Source organism: Oncorhynchus kisutch, linkage group LG7 (genome assembly GCF_002021735.2).
Source record: "Oncorhynchus kisutch isolate 150728-3 linkage group LG7, Okis_V2, whole genome shotgun sequence".
NCBI classification, from domain to species: Eukaryota; Metazoa; Chordata; class Actinopteri; order Salmoniformes; family Salmonidae; genus Oncorhynchus; species Oncorhynchus kisutch.
In genome coordinates this window covers 42,664,135-42,674,046 of record NC_034180.2, presented here as the reverse complement: position 1 = coordinate 42,674,046, position 9,912 = coordinate 42,664,135, and positions in this window count along the sequence as shown.

Below are 9,912 nucleotides of genomic sequence, written 5' to 3'. Positions count from 1 at the left end.
ACACACACACACACACACACACACACACACACACACACACACACACACACACACAGGGAACACACACTCAGACTCCACGTGACTGCACACTCTGTCTGTCTCCATGGAGCACTCACTGAGGCACTGTCATGGAATACTGATGGAGCAACTCAGAGAGAGGAGGAGAGATAAAGGGAGGAAGATAAAGAGATGGAGGGTGTAGGGAAGGTGATTCTCTGCTACATGCTAAACTAATGACCCTCTCTGACACTACCTAAACCACTGCTCTCTAACTGTAAAACATCACTGATGAACCCCCACATCCGTGTGTGTGTGTGTTGCACTGGATGGACATGTTCTATAAACCTCTTCCTGGGGGCAAAGACCTCTCTTGAGAGAGAGTGTGAGTGTTTACATTTTGTCTATTGACTGAAGGGACAACTGAGTGTGTTTAATGTAATGTCTTCATGTACTGCACTGTGACGTACTGACTTTGAGAGAGATACATCCTGAACAGGTAATCAAATGCTTACCTGGCCTATTTGCATTGTGTGCCCCCCCAACCCCTCTTTTACACTGCTGCTACTGTCTGTTTATCTTATATGCACAGTCACTTTAACTATACATTCATGTACATACTACCTAAATGGCCTGACCAACCAGTGCTCCCGCACATTGGCTAACCGGGCTATCTGCATTGAGTCCCAACACCTGCCAACCTCTCTTTTTACGCTTCTGCTACTCTCTGTTCATCATATATGCCTAGTCACTTTTACCATATCTACATGTACATACTACCTCAATCAGCCTGACCAACCAGTGCCTGTATATAGCCTCGCTACTCTATATAGCCTCGCTACTGTATATAGCCTCGCTACTCTATATAGCCTCGCTACTGTATATAGCCTCGCTACTCTATATAGCCTCGCTACTGTATATAGCCTCGCTACTCTATATAGCCTCGCTACTCTATATAGCCTCGCTACTGTATATAGCCTCGCTACTCTATATAGCCTCGCTACTGTATATAGCCTCGCTACTGTATATAGCCTCGCTACTCTATATAGCCTCGCTACTGTATATAGCCTCGCTACTGTATATAGCCTCGCTACTGTATATAGCCTCGCTACTCTATATAGCCTCGCTACTATAGCCTCGCTACTCTATATAGCCTCGCTACTCTATATAGCCTCGCTACTCTATATAGCCTCGCTACTCTATATAGCCTCGCTACTGTATATAGCCTCGCTACTGTATATAGCCTCTCTACTCTATATAGCCTCGCTACTCTATATAGCCTCGCTACTCTATATAGCCTCGCTACTCTATATAGCCTCGCTACTGTATATAGCCTCGCTACTCTATATAGCCTCGCTACTGTATATAGCCTCGCTACTCTATATAGCCTCGCTACTCTATATAGCCTCGCTACTGTATATAGTCTCGCTACTGTATATAGTCTCGCTACTTTATATAGCCTCGCTACTCTATATAGCCTCGCTACTGTATATAGCCTCGCTACTCTATATAGCCTCGCTACTGTATATAGCCTCGCTACTCTATATAGCCTCGCTACTCTATATAGCCTCGCTACTGTATATAGCCTCGCTACTGTATATAGCCTCGCTACTCTATATAGCCTCGCTACTCTATATAGCCTCGCTACTGTATATAGCCTCACTACTCTATATAGCCTCGCTACTCTATATAGCCTCGCTACTGTATATAGCCTCGCTACTCTATATAGCCTCGCTACTTTTTTTGTTCACTGTCTTTTTACTGTTGTTTTTATTTCTTTACCTACCTGGTGTCTGGTGTGTGTGTAACTGGATCTCAGGCTGAGCAGGCTGGGTGTATTACCTGTTGGCAAGATGTCCTCCTCCCTCTTGCCCTCTACCACTGTGGGGGTCAGAGTTAGTGTGTTGGAACTTGGAGGGGTCAGAGGTAGTGTGTTGGAACACGGAGGGGTCAGAGGTAGTGTGTTGGAACTTGGAGGGGTCAGAGGTAGTGTGTTGGAACTTGGAGGGGTCAGAGGTAGTGTGTTGGAACTTGGAGGGGTCAGAGGTAGTGTGTTGGAACACGGAGGGGTCAGAGGTAGTGTGTTGGAACTTGGAGGGGTCAGAGGTAGTGTGTTGGAACACGGAGGGGTCAGAGGTAGTGTGTTGGAACTTGGAGGGGTCAGAGGTAGTGTGTTGGAACACGGAGGGGTCAGAGGTAGTGTGTTGGAACTTGGAGGGGTCAGAGGTAGTGTGTTGTAACACGGAGGGGGTCAGAAGTAGTGTGTTGGAACTTGGAGGGGTCAGAGGTAGTGTGTTGTGTAACGGGTCATGTCAGTCGCAACTGAACGTCTTTTGTTTAAAAGTCTGTCAATGTGGGAAGGCAGTGTTCATTTTACTCTGCAATACAATTGTCTGTATAGGACCAGGGTACACACCTAAACCCCTTCCTTCCATACAATTGTCTGTATAGGACCAGGGTACACACCTAAACCCCTTCCTTCCATACAATTGTCTGTATAGGACCAGGGTACACACCTAAACCCCTTCCTTCCCTCACACACTCTGTCCCTCAACTGACGCAGGTTGATGTTTATTACCAGGAGTCTTGTCCTGGAGGCAGAACTGGTTGATTTCTGCTAGATGGGCCAGCTGCAAAGTCAAATTTGGCTATATTGTAAAAAGGCATGAAAACAAAAATGTATTTTTTGGTTTTAATTTAAGGTTTGTGTTAGACATTAGGGTTAGCAGTGTGGTTAGGGTTCAAATCAGATTTTATGACCTTGTGGCTATGCCAGCTAGTGACCACGCTGACCTGATCATACGATCATTTGTTTGTGTGTCCTGCCTCTGTTGTGGTCCTGATTTACAGATCCTGGGGGGTTATTGTGTGTGTGTGTGTGTGTGTGTTTTGGCATGACGGGTTGCTTTGTGGGCCTGTGGTCTTTGTGTGTGTCATGTGCCACGTTCCTTCTCTGAGTACTTGCGAGACACACACACACACACACACATGCAGGTCAGTCTCAGCAGCACATGTGCTGTATTGATACAGGGCTGGTAACAGGGGTGTGGTTAGAGAGGTTTGGGAGCCCTCAGATATACATACGGTTTAAACAATGTAACAGCCAGCCCATTGAGAACATACAAGCTCTATACACAGCTTGTTAAACTTCATGTCTGGACATGCTTCGTACTATACTCAGAAGAAGGCATAGTTTAGCCACAGTCTCAAGCCTGGAATATACTGACATTTGAAATAATAGACAGTACGTAAACATTTCAGAAACGCCACTAAGCAGAAATGTGTGATGTTAAAGTAAGCTGACGTTGTAATATCTGACATTCCAGGTTCATTTTGCTGCTAACGTGCTTCAGGGGTCTCCGTTAACTTTTTAAAACGGTCAGCATTTCATAACGTCATTAGACTGATTTGCATTGGGCTTAATAAGACATTGTTATGTATGCAGGAACAGAAGATAACATTTTCAAATGTACACCTTTCTGGCTTGTGTTCCACCCCTGGACAGTATGCATTATGGAAGGTTCTACTGACTTCTCAGTAGCTTCTTTGTCATTTCTGACCCTTCAACCCGAGCTCCAGGTTTTGAGGTAATGGGACTTGTGTCTGTGTACACGTACTTGTGAGTGCCAGAGGTCCTCATAAGAATCGTAAACTAACTACAATTCAGAGAAGTGAGGACATTTTGCTGTTTCAGGCTTAGTGGTTAGGATTACTGTTGGAATTAGGGTTAAGGTTAGGGTTATGGTTAGGATTTGGTTAAGGTTAGGATTACTGTTGGAATTAGGGTTATGGTTAGGGTTATGGTTAGGATTTGGTTAAGGTTAGGGTTACTGTTGGAATTAGGGTTAAGGTTAGGGTTATGGTTAGGATTTGGTTAAGGTTAGGGTTAGGTTCAATTGTTGGTCCCCAAAAAGTTCTCACAAGTATAGTAATAGCGAGGGGGCATTGAGGGGGATGGGGGAGGAGCGAGGGGGATGGAGGGAGGGGGCATTGAGGGGGATGGGGGAGGAGCGAGGGGGCATTGAGGGGGATGGGGGAGGAGCGAGGGGGATGGATGATGGCGGGCAAGGGGATGGATGGAGGAGGGGAGGAGCGAGGAGATGAATGGAGGAGCGAGGAGATGGATGATGGAGGGGAGGAGCGAGGAGATGGATGATGGAGGGGAGGAGCGAGGAGATGAATGGAGGGGAGGAGCGAGGAGATGAATGGAGGGGAGGAGTGAGGAGATGGAGGAGCGAGGAGATGGGTGATGGAGGGGAGGAGCGAGGAGATGGATGATGGAGGGGAGGAGCGAGGAGATGGATGATGGAGGGGAGGAGCGAGGAGATGAATGGTGGAGGAGGAGGAGGGAGGGGTTGTGGGAAAGAAAGGATTCATATCTGTCTGCTGAATGTTATGGTTAACATCAAATCACATCAAACTTTATTGAGACAGCATGTAATAAACAGTGGCCGTTGATTCAATCAGTAGATCAATCAGTAGATGTATGGTCCATAAGCACTATAAAGTCCCTGTGGCCCCTGTGGCCCCTGTGGTCCCTGTGGCTGAGACATGTGTGTCTTTATTGGGTTATTTAATGAGGAACACATCCTACAGAGGATCTGAGAGGGTTCAGAGTAGTACTATATTGGTGGTAGTGGTAGGAGTAATTAATACTTGCAGTTCACTCTTAGAAAAAAAAGGGTTCCAAAAGGGTTCTTCAGCTGTCCCTATTTTGGTTCCAGGTAGAACCCTTTTTTGGTTCCATGTAGAACCCTCTGTGGAAAGGGCTCTACCTGGACCAAAATGGGTTCTTCAAATGTATCTCCTATGGGGACAGCCAAAAAACCCTCTAGGTTCTAGAGAGCAGCATTTGTTCTGAGTGTATACATGTACTGGTAGTAGAGGTAATAGCACTAATAATACTGTACTTATAGTGTATTGTGAACATTATTATCTGGTCATACTATATATCAGATGGGTTTGAATGAGGGTAGAGGTGCTACTCTATGGAAGGAGTTAGCAAATCAAATCAAATCCAATTTTATTTGTCACATACACATGGTTAGCAGATGTTAATGCGAGTGTAGCGAAATGCTTGTGCTTCTAGTTCCGACAATGCAGTAATAACCAACAAGTAATCTAACTAACAATTCCAAAACTACTGTCTTATACACACAAGTGTAAGGGGATAAAGAATATGTACATAAAGATATATGAATGAGTGATGGTACAGAGTGGCATAGGCAAGATACAGTAGATGGTATCGAGTACAGTATATACATATGAGATGAGTATGTAAACAAAGTGGCATAGTTAGTGGCTAGTGACACATGTATTACATAAAGATGCAGTAGATGATATAGAGTACAGTATATACGTATACATATGAGATGAATAATGTAGGGTATGTAAACATTACATTAGGTAGCATTGTTTAAAGTGGCTAGTGATATATTTTACATCATTTCCCATCAATTCCCATTATTAAAGTGGCTGGAGTTGAGTCAGTGTGTTGGCAGCAGCCACTCAAAGTTAGTGGTGGCTGTTTAACAGTCTGATGGCCGTGAGATAGAAGCTGTTTTTCAGTCTCTCGGTCCCAGCTTTGATGAACCTGTACTGACCTCGCTTTCTGGATGATAGCGGGTTGAACAGCCAGTGGCTTGGGTGGTTGTTGTCCTTGATGATCTTTATGGCCTTCCTGTAGCATCGGGTGGTGTAGGTGTCCTGGAGGGTAGTTTGCCCCCGGTGATGCGTTGTGCAGACCTCACTACCCTCTGGAGAGCCTTACGGTTGTGGGCGGAGCAGTTGCCGTACCAGGCGGTGATACAGGCCGCCAGGATGCTCTCGATTGTGCATCTGTAGAAGTTTGTGAGTGCTTTTGGTGACAAGCCAAATTTCTTCAGCATCCTGAGGTTGAAGAGGCGCTGCTGCGCCTTCTTCACGATGCTGTCTGTGTGAGTGGACCAATTCAGTTTGTCTGTGATGTGTATGCCGAGGAACTTAAAACTTGCTACCCTCTCCACTACTGTTCCATCGATGTGGATAGGGGGGTGTTCCCTCTGCTGTTTCCTGAAGTCCACAATCATCTCCTTAGTTTTGTTGATGTTGAGTGTGAGGTTATTTTCCTGACACCACACTCCGAGGGCCCTCACCTCCTCCCTGTAGGCCGTCTCGTCGTTGTTGGTAATCAAGCCTACCACTGTTGTGTCGTCCGCAAACTGTCCAGATCAGTTCTACTGTCCTTCACTCACTAGCAACCCCTAGGACCAGAGGAGCTGGTTTGTTTATGTCTGTGTGTCACAGAGGCTGATTGGTCACAGCTCATTCCAGCTCCCGTTACATAGAGTGGTGTTCAGGAGGAAACTGTTTTAGCATGTGTTAGTGTGGCCCTGGTTAGTGAAGCTGATTGGTCACAGCTCATTCCAGCTCCCGTTACATAGAGTGGTGTTCAGGAGGAAACTGTTTTAGCATGTGTTAGTGTGGCCCTGGTTAGTGAAGCTGATTGGTCACAGCTCATTCCAGCTCCCGTTACATAGAGTGGTGTTCAGGAGGAAACTGTTTTAGCGTGTGTTAGTGTGGCCCTGGTTAGTGAAGCTGATTGGTCACAGCTCATTCCAGCTCCCGTTACATAGAGTGGTGTTCAGGAGGAAACTGTTTTAGCGTGTGTTAGTGTGGCCCTGGTTAGTGATGGTGATTGGGTCTATAAATAAAAAGTTCAGACAAAGAGCCCGGCCCGCCACATGAGTCGCTGGTGCGCGATGAGACAAGGATATCCCTACCGGCCAAGCCCTCCCTAACCCGGACGACGCTAGGCCAATTGTGCGTCGCCCCACGGACCTCCCGGTCGCGGCCGGTTGCAACAGAGCCTGGGCGCGAACCCAGAGTCTCTGGTGGCACAGCTGGCGCTGCAGTACAGCGCCCTTAACCACTGCGCCACCCGGGAGGCCCATGACTCGCATTTCTATGTGAATTTGGTCAGATCACCCACAAAGCTAAATAAGTGGACTAAAACCCCTGATATAATGTATACCATTTAACAAACAGTTTTATCCAAAGTGACTTACAGTCATGAATATATTTTCATATGGGTGGCCCCAACGCGAATCAAACTCACTAATTCTGACATTTCAAGACTATTACACATTAATGTGTGTGTGTCTCAGGCTCCTACCCTGGTGATAGACATATAGGAGCTCTCTGCCTATTGAGTCATGGTGGGAGGTTTGCTAGAGAATAATGCTGCCTTCAGACTCCAGGCTTTATACAGGTATAGCAGAGTGGAGAATAATGCTGCCTTCAGACTCCAGACTCTGTCTCTCTCTCTGTGTGTGTGTCTCTCTCTCTCTCTGTCTCTCTCTGTGTCTCTCTCTCTGTCTCTCTCTGTGTCTCTCTATCTGTCTCTCTCTCTGTCTCTCTCTGTGTCTCTCTCTCTGTCTCTCTCTCTGTCTCTCTCTGTGTCTCTCTCTGTCTCTCTCTCTGTCTCTCTCTGTGTCTCTCTCTCTGTCTACCCCAACCCTGTTCTCTCTCCTCTGTCAATTCAATTCAAGGGCTTTATTGGCATGGGAAACATGTGTTAACATTGCCAAAGCAAGTGAGGTAGATAATATATAAAGTGAAATAAACAATACAAATTAACAGTAAACATTACACATACAGAAGTTTCAAAATAATAAAGACATTACAAATGTCATATTATGTATATATACAGTGTTTTAACAATGTACAAATGGTTACATGACACAAGATAAAATGTACAATGGTGTGTGTTCTTCACTGGTTGCCCTTTTCTTGTGGCAACAGGTCACAAATCTTGCTGCTGTGATGGCACACTGTGGAATTTCACCCAGTAGATATGGGAGTTTATCAAAATTGGATTTGTTTTCGAATTCTTTGTGGATCTGTGTAATCTGAGGGAAATATGTCTCTCTAATATGGTCATACATCGGGCAGGACGTTAGGAAGTGCAGCTCAGTTTCCACCTCATTTTGTGGGCAGTGAGCACATAGCCTGTCTTCTCTTGAGAGCCATGTCTGCCTACGGCGGCCTTTCTCAATAGCAAGGCTATGCTCACTGAGTCTGTACATAGTCAAAGCTTTCCTTAATTTTGGGTCAGTCACAGTGGTCAAGTATTCTGCCGCTGTGTACTCTCTGTTCAGGGCCAAATAGCATTCTAGTTTGCTCTGTTTTTTTGTTAATTCTTTCCAATGTGTCAAGTAATTATCTTTTTGTTTTCTCATGATTTGGTTGGGTCTAATTGGTGCTGCTGTCCTGGGGCTCTGTAGGGTGTGTTTGTGTTTGTGTTTGTGAACAGAGCCCCAGGACCAGCTTGCTTAGGGGACTCTTCTCCAGGTTCATCTCTCTGTAGGTGATGGCTTTGTTATGGAAGGTTTGGGAATCGCTTCCTTTTAGGTGGTCATAGAATTTAACAGCTCTTTTCTAGATTTTGATAATTAGTGGGTATCGGCCTAATTCTGCTCTGTATGCATTATTTGGTGTTCTACGTTGTACTAGGAAGATATTTTTGCAGAATTCTGCATGTAGAGTCTCAATTTGGTGTTTGTCCCATTTGTGAAGTCTTGGTTGGTGAGCGGACCCCAGACCTCACAACCATAAAGGGCAATGGGCTCTATGACTGATTCAAGTATTTTTAGCCAGATCCTAATTGGTATGTTGAAATTTATGTTCCTTTTGATGGCATAGAATGCCCTTCTTGCCTTGTCTCTCAGATCGTTCACAGCTTTGTGGAAGTTACCTGTGGCGCTGATGTTTATGCCAAGGTATGTATAGTTTTTTGTGTGTGCTCTAGGGCAACAGTGTCTAGATGGAATTTGTATTTCTGGTCCTGGTGACTGGACCTTTTTTGGAACACCATTATTTTGGTCTTATTGAGATTTACTGTCAGAGCCCAGGTCTGACAGAATCTGTGCAGAAGATCTAGGTGCTGCTGTAGGCCCTCCTTGGTTGGTGTCTCTCTCTGTCTCTCTCTCTCTCTGTGTCTCTCTCCCTCTCTCTCTCTCTCTGTGTCTACCCCAACGCTGTTCTCTCTCTCTCTGTCTGTCTCTCTGTCTCTCTGTCTCTCTGTCTCTCTCTCTCTCTCTCTCTCTCTCTCTCTCTCTCTTCTCTCTCTCTCTCTCCTCTCTCTCTCTCTCCTTCTCTCTCTCTCTCTCTCTCTCTCTCTCTCTCTCTCTCTCTCTCTCTCTCTCTCTCTGCTCTCTCTCTCTCTCTCTCTCTGGTCTCTCTCTCTCTCTCTCTCTCTCTCTCTCTCTCTCTGTCTGCTCTCTCTCTGTGTCATACCCCAACCCTGTTCTCTGCTCTCTCTGCTCTCTCTCTGTGTCTCTCTCTCTGTGTCTCTCTCGGCTGCTGTCTACCCCAACACTTGTTCTCTTCTCTCTCTGTCTCTCTCTCTGTGTCTCTCTCTCTGTGTCTCTTCTCCTGTGTCTACCCCAACCCTTGTTCTCTCTCTCTCTCTCTCTCTCTCCTCTCTCTCTCTCTCTCTCTCTGTCTCTCTCTCTGTCTCTCTCTCTCTCTGTGTCTACCCCAACCCTGTTCTCTCTCTCTGTCTCTCTCTCTGTGTCTCTCTCTCTGTGTCTCTCTCTCTGTGTCTACCCCAACCCTGTTCTCTCTCTCTTCTGTCTCTCTCTCTGTGTCTCTCTCTCTGTGTCTCTCTCTCTGTGTCTACCCCACCCTGTTCTCTCTCTCTCGTGTCTCTCTCTCTCGTGTCTCTCTCTGCTGTCTCTCTCTGTGTCTACCCACCCTGTTCTCTCTCTCTCTCTGTCTCTCTCTCTGTGTCTCTCTCTCTGTGTCTCTCTCTCTGTGTCTACCCCAACCCTGTTCTCTCTCTCTCTGTCTCTCTCTCTGTGTCTCTCTCTCTGTGTCTACCCCAACCCTGTTCTCTCTCTCTCTGTCTCTCTCTCTGTGTCTCTCTCTCTGTGT